Source organism: Nelumbo lutea, chromosome 8 (genome assembly GCF_056320005.1).
Source record: "Nelumbo lutea isolate HS-2025 chromosome 8, American lotus-T2T, whole genome shotgun sequence".
In the NCBI taxonomy this organism is placed as follows: Eukaryota; Viridiplantae; Streptophyta; class Magnoliopsida; order Proteales; family Nelumbonaceae; genus Nelumbo; species Nelumbo lutea.
Genome location: NC_142691.1, coordinates 41,382,440 through 41,394,897, shown reverse-complemented (window position 1 = coordinate 41,394,897; position 12,458 = coordinate 41,382,440). Strand labels below are relative to the sequence as shown.

General features: G+C 41.4%; 1 non-coding gene across 1 annotated transcript; it reads right to left on the bottom strand.

Moving 5' to 3' along the window:
• Window positions 1–12,044: 12,044 nt before the first annotated feature.
• LOC148843901 (small nucleolar RNA R71) lies at window positions 12,045–12,151 on the bottom strand. The gene has a single exon (XR_016103937.1). It is a non-coding gene; the product is annotated as a small nucleolar RNA R71 (small nucleolar RNA).
• Window positions 12,152–12,458: the final 307 nt, after the last annotated feature.

The window sequence follows — 12,458 nt, the reverse complement described above, 5'->3', positions numbered from 1 at the left end:
CCCTGTGGGAATACTCCAATGCTTAAGTTAGAACGCAAGAAAGAAGGAAAAGAAGAGTCGGTAGCTAAGAGTGTACGTCGCGTTTTATCACTATACTCGAGAGATTAGAGGTCTCCAGAAGAAGCTTCTCTTCTGCCCTGAGGGCTTTTATAGGGGCGCTCTTGTGAGATCGGGCATAACCGCTATTGGGCTCCTGTCGCAGCCATTACCAGCTAGGTCTGCACAGGTAATCGTTATAGTGTACTATCCGCTTGGCTGAGTGACTAGTCCCAAAGGGGTAGGCACGCCTCCATTTGTCGAAGGGCGTGGGTACAGACTACCGAAAGGACAAGGACTGCGCAGCCAGTCAAGAGACGTAGCGCAGTCTGTCCGGTATGGTCTTGTTAGATGGAAGCTTCCTGAGAGCGTCGCATCACTCAGCTGCAAGTTACCTGGTAGCGAGCTATCCTTGTTGTGAGCTACTTTGTAGCAAGCTCTTAGGGGTACTTCGAGGTGACCCTCATCAAGGTTGGTCTTTGAGTCAGTTCTTCGCCGAGGTGCTGGAGCGAGCTGGTTTCCCTGGCTCGCGAGCAGAAATAGTCTTGGAGTATTCCCTTCTCAGTAGCTTGGGGAACCTGGAGCTCGCGTTGTAGTGAGCTTCCCTTATAGCGAGCTATGATGTAGCGAGCTACTCTATAGGCTCGATACTTAGCTGTGGTCTGGCCATGATGCTGAGTTGTTGCTTGTGCTGAGTCAGATCCACTTGTCATCGTCTCAGTAGGTTAGGTCAAATCATCCTCCATCAATTGCCCCCCACTCCTCAGGCTAAGAGTGTTGCCTTAGCATGAGGAGTTCATGAAGTGTGACGGGTTGATTTGACCGAAATTCAAACTTGATTGACTGCTCATATTAAATGTGTGCGCAGGAATCAGGGGATTTCTGACTTTTCGAATACCGAAAATGCCCTGAAGCGGCTCTTAACTCCAGATGTCATGTAGCTGTCATTACCTCAATCATGGGAGACGTGCAGCCAATCACATTCCGGTTTCAGAAAGCGTGCGGTCAGCTTGACTGCGAACCGTCGGATCAGCCTCGATCTAGGTTGTTGATTCGAAGGCGTAGTGGCTATAAATAGGAGGGCCCCCTAGGCCTCATTTCCTTTCATGCTATCTTGTTGTCTTCAGATTCTGAGGTCGCGCATCCATCTAGTTTACCCGAGCTCTTCCGTTCACTTCGTTTCGTCTTTTCTAGTGAGTCTCAATCACTGTCAATCATGTCTAGGTATCCGTACCATACTTATTACTAGAATGGTAACCAGGACAATGACAGGACAATGACTCTCCCTCAAGCTTGGGGGGAGCTTGGGAGCAAGTTTCGGAGGCTCGAGAGACCTCCGGTGATGTGGCCTCTACTTCCTATGGGAGGGAGCTTGACACCTTCGGTCCCTCCTCTATGACGGCGGAGAGACTCAGGTCCCTAATCCGCTATTTTCACATTCCTAGGGATCTTGTCTACAGTCTCCCCACTGGTAACTTCCCTTGGGAGCATGGTCCCAACAATATAGTTATTTTCCAGGAACAGCTTCAGGCTGGCCTGCGTCTTCCCTTACACCCCCTAATAGTGGAGGTGCTAAACCATTTTAATGTTACCATCGATCAGCTTCATCCCAACGCTATCCAGAACATGGTTGGGACCATTTCTTTGTGTTATGAGTACTACCTCCCCTTGGACCTTGACATTTTTACTTCTTATCTCTATATAAAAAATGTTGCTCCTGGGGTTCCTCCGGAGAGGCGCTTTTATTACCTCTCTCCGCGCTACGGCTATAAGCTCTTGTACGAACTACCAAATAAGATTCCCGCCTGGAAGCGGGATTACGTTGTGGTCCATAACCCCGAGGGGTGGCCCTTCCTCACTGCATGGAGGGGCACCATCCAAGACCCTAGGGCCGAGCTGGACCCCGAAACTCGAAAAACGATGCTGTCCTGGGCGTCGGTAGGCTTCCTTTTCTCGGACTACATGACCAAGGAGAAGCTCATGTAGGCAGGCTTGAGCCCAGGTAGGATGACCTTTTAGGTCGTGTAGTGCCTTGTGACAATATTGTGTACACATGTATTTTGTTTCTTGTTGAACTAATATATTGTGGTCTTTTGGCAGCCATCATGTCCAGTGCTGATTCGCGCTGCCTTCTCTCGGGCAGCTAGAGATGCCATGCGAAGAGGACGTGCCCCGACCGGACCCCTTCTTTGGGAAGTACTGAGTTTGGGTCTGCTGAGGCGGTTCTACCCTCTCCTCCGCCCGAGGTTCTGATGCCCCCACCTAAGGGGGCTAGTGGGATTAACCCTGGGGGAAACGTGCTCCCTCAGTCGGGGGAGGCTCCCTATAATCCCCTTCAGCCCCGTCCTTACCCCCGGTTCCCAGTGGGAAACTAGGAAGGGGTAAATGATTATCTGGTGGCTCGCTAGAGGAGCTGGAAGGCAATCACTAATGACGAGATCGCTCAGTGGGGAAAACATGGAGCTCGGGGACCTCTCTGCGTTCGCCTCTCCTCATTGCATGGTGGTAAGTGACCTTTTTCCCTTTTTTCTCTCTTGTTTTGCCCTTTTCCGCTGTCTTCTGATCTTCTTTTCTGTTGGCAGGTGAATTCCGCCATCCATTCCATGGCTCTCCAGATGCGCATCCATCGCGTCGATGCCCTCGACCAGCGGACTGCCAACCAGAAGCTTCAGGGTGAGCTCGACTGGATCCGGGGCGAGCTCTATCACACCCGCAAGGGGAGTGAGTCTTAGGAGCTGCTCGTCTACGACCAGGAGGCTCAAATCTCCTGACTTTCTGAAGAGAGCACACGTTACAGGGAGGAATCATCGAGGATGGCGGCAGAGAGGGAGCTCCTCAGACGGCAGGTGCGGGACTTGGACTCCACTCTTCTAAATCGGACTTGAAACTTTGATAAGATGGTGGAGGCTGAGCGAGAGAAAGCGGTCTGGGATTTTAAAGACTCCCAGGAATTTCAGGACCTCCAGGCGGAGTACAGTTCAGGTTTGTATCGCTCGGGGTTTAAGCTTTGCCAATGGCTGGTTTGGAAGAAGTTCTCTGGACTCAACCTTGATGGCATTACTATGAAGGGTTTGTCTCCTGAGACGGTGGACCAAGCGGAGGAAGAGGAGCCTGACTCTCTAGAGGATGAGGAGGCGAATCTTTGAGGCGCCATTTCTCTGCGCAAATGGACAGAAGGTGTTCTACCCGAATCTGTGCAGATTGTTTTATTTCTAGAAAATTGTTTCTAGATGTGGGGTGATTGATTTGAAATTAATATTATAAATCTGAAATTGATTTTGAACTGTTCTTTATTTATTTCTTGATTTATTGGGCTGTTCGTACATGGAGATCGAAGTGCAAATTTAGCGCAAATTTTTTGTGCATTATTCTAGCAGTTTCTATTCATTCAGTCTGTAAATAATTTTCTGTTTATTTTTCTAGACTGAATGTATAGGTTTCAATCTAGTTGTAATTAATTAATAGAAATTAGGATTTCTGTTTTTTTTTTTTTATTTCTTGATTGAAGATGTCAGTGGCGTTGAAGATTCACAGATATCACTATTGCAATCTGCATTTTTGTAGTTTATGAAACTGCAACTTTATGTTCTAATCTCTATTTTGCAAGTGGATTTAGTACGAACAGCCCCATATCTGATTTATGAATGTTTGCAATCAGAATTATTAATTTCAGATCTTTCTTGAAATTGATTCTTGAATTGAAAATTAGCTTCCCCGCTGGTTGGATGAGCCGTCAATGTGGAGGATCCAGGGCTCCTCATCCCAAGTTGGTACTACTCTGATTGGGTTTGGTGCCCTATTGGTTAATGCCTTCGAAGTGTAAGCGAGCTCGGTCAATTCAGGGGTCGTTGTGCCGAACGTGCACTCTACTATGAAATCTGCCAAGACATGGGATTTGATTGCTGGTTATGGCTCGAACTGGATATTGTATTCGCTCAGCTCAATAGACCACTTCGTTAATCTTCCAGATACCTCGGGCTTAAGCAGAATCTGCCTCAGGGGCCTGTTGGTGAGAACAACGAGAGTGTGGGCCTGGAAGTATGGGCGTAGTTTTCGGGCTGCTATGACCAGCGCGTATGCTAGTTTCTTGATCTCTGTATACCTAGTCTCTGCATCCTACAAAACTTTACTAACATAGTAGATGGATCGTTGGATTCAATCTACTTCTTTGATCAGTACCGAACTAACTACTTCATCACTCGCGGAGAGGTATAGTTTTAACTCATCCCCTTCTTTAGGTCGAGTTAAAATTGGTGTGGCACTTAGGTACCTTTTCAGCTCGTCAAAGGTGAGTTGACACTCTTCGGTCCATTCAAAGTTCTTGCTCTTTTTTGTAGTTTTAAAAAAGGGTAGGCATCAGTCCACCGATTAGACATGAAGCAGCTTAGGGTAGCTATCTAGCCAGTCAACCTTTGGACTTCTTTTATTTTTTGGGGTGGTCTCATATCTAGAATTGCCTTTATTTTTTCTGGGTTGTCCTCGATGCCACGTCGGTTGACTATATAGCCTAGGAATTTACCTGAAGAAACTCCAAAGACACATTTATTCAGATTTAATTTCATATTATATCTTCTTTAAATTTGAAAAACATCAGTTAAATCATCTAACGAAGAGTTCAAAAGCTGGGTCTTCAAGACCATGTCATCAACATAACATTCTACTTTATTGCTGATCAAAGACTCAAAAAAACTTATTTACAAGGCGCTGGAATGTTGCCCCAGTGTTTTTCAATCCAAAGGGATTGACCTTATAACAATATAGGCCGAGCTCAGTTATGAATGCGATCTTGTCCTCATCAACAGGATCCATCCTAATCTACTAGTAATTGAAGGTATAGAAAATTTTCAAAAAATTTCTCTCTCCCATGTGGGAATCACATTCCCTATTTTAGAAAACTACCTTTTCAATGATCAATCTTGAACCCTAAACCAGACCAGATCTGAAACCAAAAGGTAAGAGAGGGATATACCTGATACAGAGTAGTAATAACTCCCAATAAAGGTGTTCATGCCCAAGGAGTTTTCCAAAAACTACTCCCACTAAAGATGACACAGTGTAGGGTGGAGCAGAATTAGTAGGGTGGTTCTTCAGCAAGAACCTGATTCTTTGCCAAGAATCTGATGGAGGGCGAGTGAGCACAACTTCAGATCAGTTTTTCACCAAAAACTGATATCAAGAACACTTCTTGATCGCTCCTACAGGTGGAGAATGAACTGGCAATGGCAACAGCAATAGAGGGAGGCAAGAGCAAAAGATGGCATCAGTCTTACCGGGTTTGTCTTCTCTCTTGAATCTGTAATCAGCTTGGGTGAAGTAGGGTTCTCCCTCCTCCTCTATTCATAGCCTTAAAGAGAGCTCCTCCTAATCCCATTAGGAGTTTCCAAATCCAAATATGTATTTGGATTTAGACTCTCTTTAAGAGATAGGATAAACCCTTATCTTATCTGTAGATAAATATCAGCCCTCCTAATCTTATTAGGAGTTTCATAATCCAAATCATTATTTGGATCTGGACTCTCTGAGTGGAAAAGGATAACTCCATATCCTATCTGCTGATCTAAATCCCAGAACCACCCCTCTTTAATTAATCAAATTAAACCAATACGATTTGGGCTTTAGGCCCATTAAGTCCATGTGCACATTCAGCCTCCAAACTGCTGACTAGTTGGGTATCTTTGTATGGCGTGTGACCCAAACATTGATCTACACATCAACCACATGGGTTCAGCCCAGTCTCGGTTACAAGGCCTGGCCAAATTCACTATAGGAAATAATGAACCCCTGAGCCCACCACCATGGGCTCTTAATGGACCCAACACTTACACTAAGTGGTCCCTTGGTCAAGCCACCTTATAAAAACCCAAGGACTGTGGGCAGATGCAAGATTAGCCCATCAGGTATTACCCTCAATGGTCTTACATGATGAGAGGAGAAAAGAAGTCAAGAAACAGAAGAAAGGTGATCAAGAATTCAAGGAACTTCAAGAAGAAGGTGGCGGCAAGAAGAGGATATCTCAACACCATGGGCGAATTCAAGAGTTCTTTCTTTCCCTTTGTTTGCTTTAATTCTCTTATCATGAACTGATTTGTTTCTTGCTATGGATGTGGAAAGCCTAACCATGTTAGTAAATATATTTTTATCTTTATGATTTATCCAAGATTGTGATTTCCATATAGTCTATGAATTATTGTGCTTAATGCAATTAAGATCTTGGCCACCTCTTAATTGATTTGTGTTATGTGAATGAATCGAGAGAGGAATTCACATAATCGACTGAATAATTCATAGTGTGAATTGAATAGTATATAGAGATATATATACATGATTCATCTGAATTTAATGGTTTTTCTTAGATTTAATGCATTTCCATCTTGAGAGTTCTACTCGAGAGATCGAAGGGTTACTTGATGGACGTAGTTTTAGTATATCTCGAGAGAGAATATTAAATAAATTTGGGAAGACCTCAGCTTATGGAAATGGCAAATAATCTTGGTTAATCGAATCCATTAATATTCATTACATTGGTTAGGTGGACCTAAAAGTCCTAACAATTTCATCCATTACATATTCGGTTACTGATCACCCTTGCTTCCATTTTCGTAGTAGTTCTTACTCTGAAATCTGAATTTCGATTGTCAAAATAATTAGGGAAGACTGTGGGTCTAATACTTATTTTGTTAAATCCCCATGGGAACGATATTTTTATACTACTTGATAACTAGTGCACTTGCTAGGGTTATATATTTATAGCTATCAATTTTTTGGCGTCGTTGCCAGGGATTTAATCCTAAAATAATATTAGAATTTGTTAACCTTGATTAATTTGGACCTTTTATTTCTGTTTTTATTTTCTTTTTATTTCTGTTATTATTATTATTTTTTTATTTGTTCGAATTCTTATTGGTTTAGATTTACTAATGCATGACACGCACTAGACAGGAAGGATTAGCAGAATTCGATCCTGAGATTGAGAGGACCCTTCGCTTGTTGCAAAGTGCCAACAAAGGAAAAGCAAGAGAGGAGGTTGTTACATGCGAACCAGCCATAGAGATTGAAGGAGAGACGGCAGAAGGAAATCTTGGACTATGCTTGTCCAAACATTGATGGGGCGACATCCAGCATTTGCAAACACACCATTCATGCCAACAATTTTGAAATCAAGCCTGCAATAATTCAAATGATCCAAACAAGCATTCAATTTAGTGGGTTACTGACGGGTTTGTCGAAGCCCTCAAAATTATTACTAGTCCCACAATAAAATATTTGCAGTAAAAGTGGTTCTAGGTCGAATCCCACAGGGAGCAAATCAGTAATATCTTAGCCGAATGGATAAAGTAATTGTGTGGGAAAATTAAATAACTAAAATTAAAAGAATAACAAACTAAGCAAACAAGAGAAAATCAGTCTTACCGAATTCTGGTTCAAGGGTTCGGGTTGAATCGATTGGCCATCGATCCTAGGTACAATTCAGCATTCTTGCAATTCAAGCATTTAACCTTAGATTTATTAGGATAGCCATAATAAACCTTGTGTTTTCCTAATTCAGTTGACCAAACTTAGCATTCGATCAACACTTATCACCACTCAACTGGGTATGATAGCGTTCCATGTTAAACAATGATAGCATTAAGATTTGTGAAAACAGTTAAACCAAAATAACAATAATTGAGATAGCTGCAATTACTGAATTTTGTTCCATCGATTTTGTTAGGTGAACCATGTTAAAACATTGGTCAAAGGCTGTCACGAACAATTGACCCAAAAAGATATCAACCTAATTGCTACTTGTACCATTATTCGTGACAATTACGGATCACCGAAATCATGGATAGTAGTAGGAAAATCAACATTAATTCAGTTTGTCAGACTAATTAACATTAACATCCAATAAAAATGTGCACAAGAACCAATGAATATTTGAATTAAAAATAAAGAAAATAAAGTAATTACAGAACCTCACAATGACACAATCGAACCTCCCCCATTGAACCAGAAAAAGAAGCTTAGCTACTCATGATCTGCGCAATCTCCATGCTCTTCTTCTCCATAGCCGAACTGCCTTCTTGCTTCTTGATCTTCTTGATGATCTCTTGGATCTTGGAATGAGTGATTTCTAGAGCTGGTTCGCCCCCCTCTTTATATAGCCAAAGGAGAGGGCTGTTTTCCAACTCCTTCTAGGAGATCATCTTATCCTTAGGGAGTTTTGATCTTATCTTGAACTAATCCTATCCTATCTCTTATCTAATGCTCTAATCTCAATCTTTTTATCTCTCTAGGATTACATTCAAGACTTTAGATCTGATAAAACTCTCTCATTGGAGATTACATTCGAAATTCGGACTCTTAACTCTTGAATTCGAGTTGGGCTGCTTCAAGATACTTCTGCGAGTTGGGCTTAAGTTGTGAAATGAGCCTGGCTGCGAACTTGCTCCAACATTGGGCTCGTTTTCGTACTCGATGCGGGCCGAATCTGTCAAAATCCAAAACATAAAAGTTATGGGCCTTCCTTTCATCTTTCTAATGCTTCTTGAATTTTCCAATTCGGTTTCCGGAATTGAGAGTTAGGTCCAGATTACTGACTGTCGCCGAAACTGTGCAAAATCACCCGATTTGTCCTGTTTTCTTCCAATTGCCTTCTTTATTGCCCTAAATCGAAATACAAGAGTAATGAGTCCATTTAAGTGCTAAATAAATGTAAAAGAATGAATATTATGGGATAAAATTAGGGTTCATTTTGGTCTCATCAAATCCCCCCACACTTAAACTTTGTCCGTCCTCGGGCAAGGCAAAAACTCAAGTAACACAAGAGAGATTAACTATTGATTTTCAATCTTTCTTTTTCTCTACATGAGGCCTAGTTCATTTCATGCTTTAGTTCAGACTTGGTAACCTTTCCCTTTTCATCTCTTTCTCCCCTTTTTCTTGTCCAAGAGTGATCGCAAATCACCATTCCTCATGGTCCCAAGTTAAATCAATAGTCAAGGAGACAAGCCTTCCAGGGCTGAAACTCCTTGGACTGCATGGGTGCTCATTGCTTTTAACAAACCAATTCAGCCAGATGCAATTACTTTCCTTTGAATCAAAACAAGGTGTGCTTATTGCCATAAGCTTGCTATGTATCACATCTTCACCACTTAGTGTGAATTCCTAGGATCTGAAGGTGAGAATGGGGTTAGGGTTCTAGGGTGAGTGCATTTTATGCTCCATCTCACCCTTGCCTTCTTTTCAAGATGTGAGTGCATTTTATGCTCCATCTCACACTTGCTTTCATTTCTAGATGTGAGTGCATTTTATGCTCCGCCTCACACTTGTTTTTTGTTTCTAGATGTGAGTGCATTTTATGCTCCATCTCACATTAGTCACGATTTTAGATTCAAACTCCCTCTTTTTTTTTCACAAGAATCATAGGGTTTCACAGCCTGATCCATGAATTCATTGATCGTGGTCTCTATATGCCTAACACAGCAAGTTCTAGAATAATCAATCCATGGGCTGCAGCCCTTCATAGAAGTATTGGATTAATAGTTGTTCGGGTATTTGGTGATGTGGACAGCTAGCAACAAGTTGTTTAAATCTTTCCCAATATTCGTATAGTGTCTCACCACCAATTTTCTGAACTCCACATATTTCTTTTCTTATATTTGTAGCCCGGGATGCAGGAAAATATTTATCTAAAAATATCCTGTTCATCTCGTCCCATGTGCGTACTGAACCGGGAGGAAGAATGTACAACCAATCCTTTGCTTTATCTCTTAAAGTAAATGGAAAGGCTATGAGTTTTACCTGGTCCTCGGTCATACCATGGGGTTTCATACTTGAATAGATGACATGAAATTCCTTTAGATGTTTGTGAGGGTCCTCACCTGGGAAACAATGAAACAGAGGTAATAATTGAATCAAACCAGATTTGAGTTCAAAGGCTACCTCAAGAGTGGGGTACGTGATGCATAAGGGTTGTTGGTTCATAATTGGTGCAGCCAACTCCCTTAATGTCCTCTCTCTGTCAGCCATTCTTTCTACTTCTTCGAAGATGGGAAGATCACAATCTGAATTCACCTTCTTTGGTGAACAATCATTCCTTCGCTTCGCCTCCTTTCTTAAACGACGGGTGGTCCTCTCAATTTCAGGGTTGTACTCGAGTTCACCTCGTTGAGAAGCACGAGTCATAAAATAAAAGAAGTTAACAAGAGGAAGGTAATAGCTAAGAAATTAAAGTTGCTCCCTGGCAACGGCGCCAAAATTTTGACGGGTTTGTCGAAGCCCTCAAAATTATTACTAGTCCCACAATAAAATATTTGCAGTAAAAGTGGTTCTAGGTCGAATCCCATAGGGAGCAAATCAGTAATTTCTTAGCCGAATGGATAAAGTAATTGTGTGGAAAAATTAAATAACTAAAATTAAAAGAATAACAAACTAAGCAAACAAGAGAAAATCAGTCTTACCGAATTCTGGTTCAAAGGTTCGGGTTGAATCGATTGGCCATCGATCCTACGTACAATTCAGCATTCTTGCAATTCAAGAATTTAACCTTAGATTTATTAGGATAGCCATAATGAACCTTGTGTTTTCCTAATTCAGTTGACCAAACCCAGCATTCGATCAACACTTATCACCACTCAACTAGGTACGATAGCGTTCCATGTTAAACAATGATAGCATTAAGATTTGTGAAAACAGTTAAACCAAAATAACAATAATTGAGATAGCTGCAATTACTGAATTTTGTTCCATCGATTCTTTTAGGTTGAACCATGTTAAAACATTGCTCAAAGGCTGTCACAAACAATTGACCCAAAAAGATATCAACCTAATTGCTATTTGTACCATTATTCGTGACAATTACGGATCACCGAAATCATGGATAGTAGTAGGAAAATAAACATTAATTCAGTTTGTCAGACTAATTAACATTAACATCCAATAAAAATGTGCACAAGAACCAATGAATACTTGAATTAAAAATAAAGAAAATAAAGTAACTACAGAACCTCACAATGACAAAATCGAACCTCCCCCATTGAACCAGAAAAAGAAGCTTAGCTACTCATGATCTGCACAATCTCAATGCTCTTCTTCTCCATAGCCGAACTGCCTTCTTGATTCTTGGTCTTCTTGATGATCTCTTGGATCTTGGAATGAGTGATTTCTAGAGCTGGTTCGCCCCCCTCTTTATATAGCCAAAGGAGAGGGCTGTTTTCCAACTCCTTCTAGGAAATCATTTTATCCTTAGGGAGTTTTGATCTTATCTTGAACTAATCCTATCCTATCTCTTATCTAATGCTCTAATCTCAATCTTTTTATCTCTCTAGGATTACATTCAAGACTTTAGATCTGATAAAACTCTCTCATTGGAGATTACATTCGAAATTCGGACTCTTAACTCTTGAATTCGAGTTGGGCTGCTTCAAGGTACTTCTGCGAGTTGGGCTTAAGTTGTGAAATGAGCCTGGCTGCGAACTTGCTCCAACATTGGGCTCGTTTTCGTACTCGATGCGGGCCGAATCTGTCAAAACCCAAAACATAAAAGTTGTGGGCCTTCATTTCATCTTTCTAATGCTTCTTGAATTGTCCAATTCTGTGTCCGGAATTGAGAGTTAGGCCCACATTACTGACTGTCGCCGAAACTGTGCAAAATCACTCGATTTGTCCTGTTTTCTTCCAATTGCCTTCTTTATTGCCCTAAATCGAAATACAAGAGTAATGAGTCCATTTAAGTGCTAAATAAATGTAAAAGAATGAATATTAGGAGATAAAATTAGGGTTCGTTTTGGTCTCATCAGTTACCAAGTGATGACCCTAATGCACACATCGTTAAATTCTTAGAAATATGTGATACATTTGAACATAATGGAGTTAGTGATGATGCTATTAGGCTTAGATTATTTCCTTTTTCATTGTGTGATAGAGATAAAGATTGGCTTAACTCACTCCCTGTAGGAAGTATCACCACTTGGAATGCTCTAACCCAAAAATTTTTGGCTAAATATTTCCCACCCTCCAAAACAACAAAGTTAATTAATGATATTACTACCTTTGCTCAATTTGAGAGGGAATCCTTGTATGAAGCATGGGAAAGAATCAAGGAGATGCTTAAGAAGTGTCCCCACCATGGGATACCAATTTGGCGACAAATGGTATTACCCCCTCTAATCGGTCCATTATTGATGCAGCCGCAGGTGGTACAATCATGAGGAAAATTCTAGAGGAAGCATATGACTTAGTGGAGGAGATGGCATCAAACAGCTATCAGTGGAGAAATGATCAAACCAATCAAAAGGGAGTACACCACATAGATTCCTTTGCATCCCTATATGCACAAATAACCAATCTAAATAAGAGACTAGATGAGATGGTAAAGCTAAACGAAGAATGTTCAACAATTCTTCAAAAGAAATTGCCCCCAAAGCTTAAGGATCCAGGGA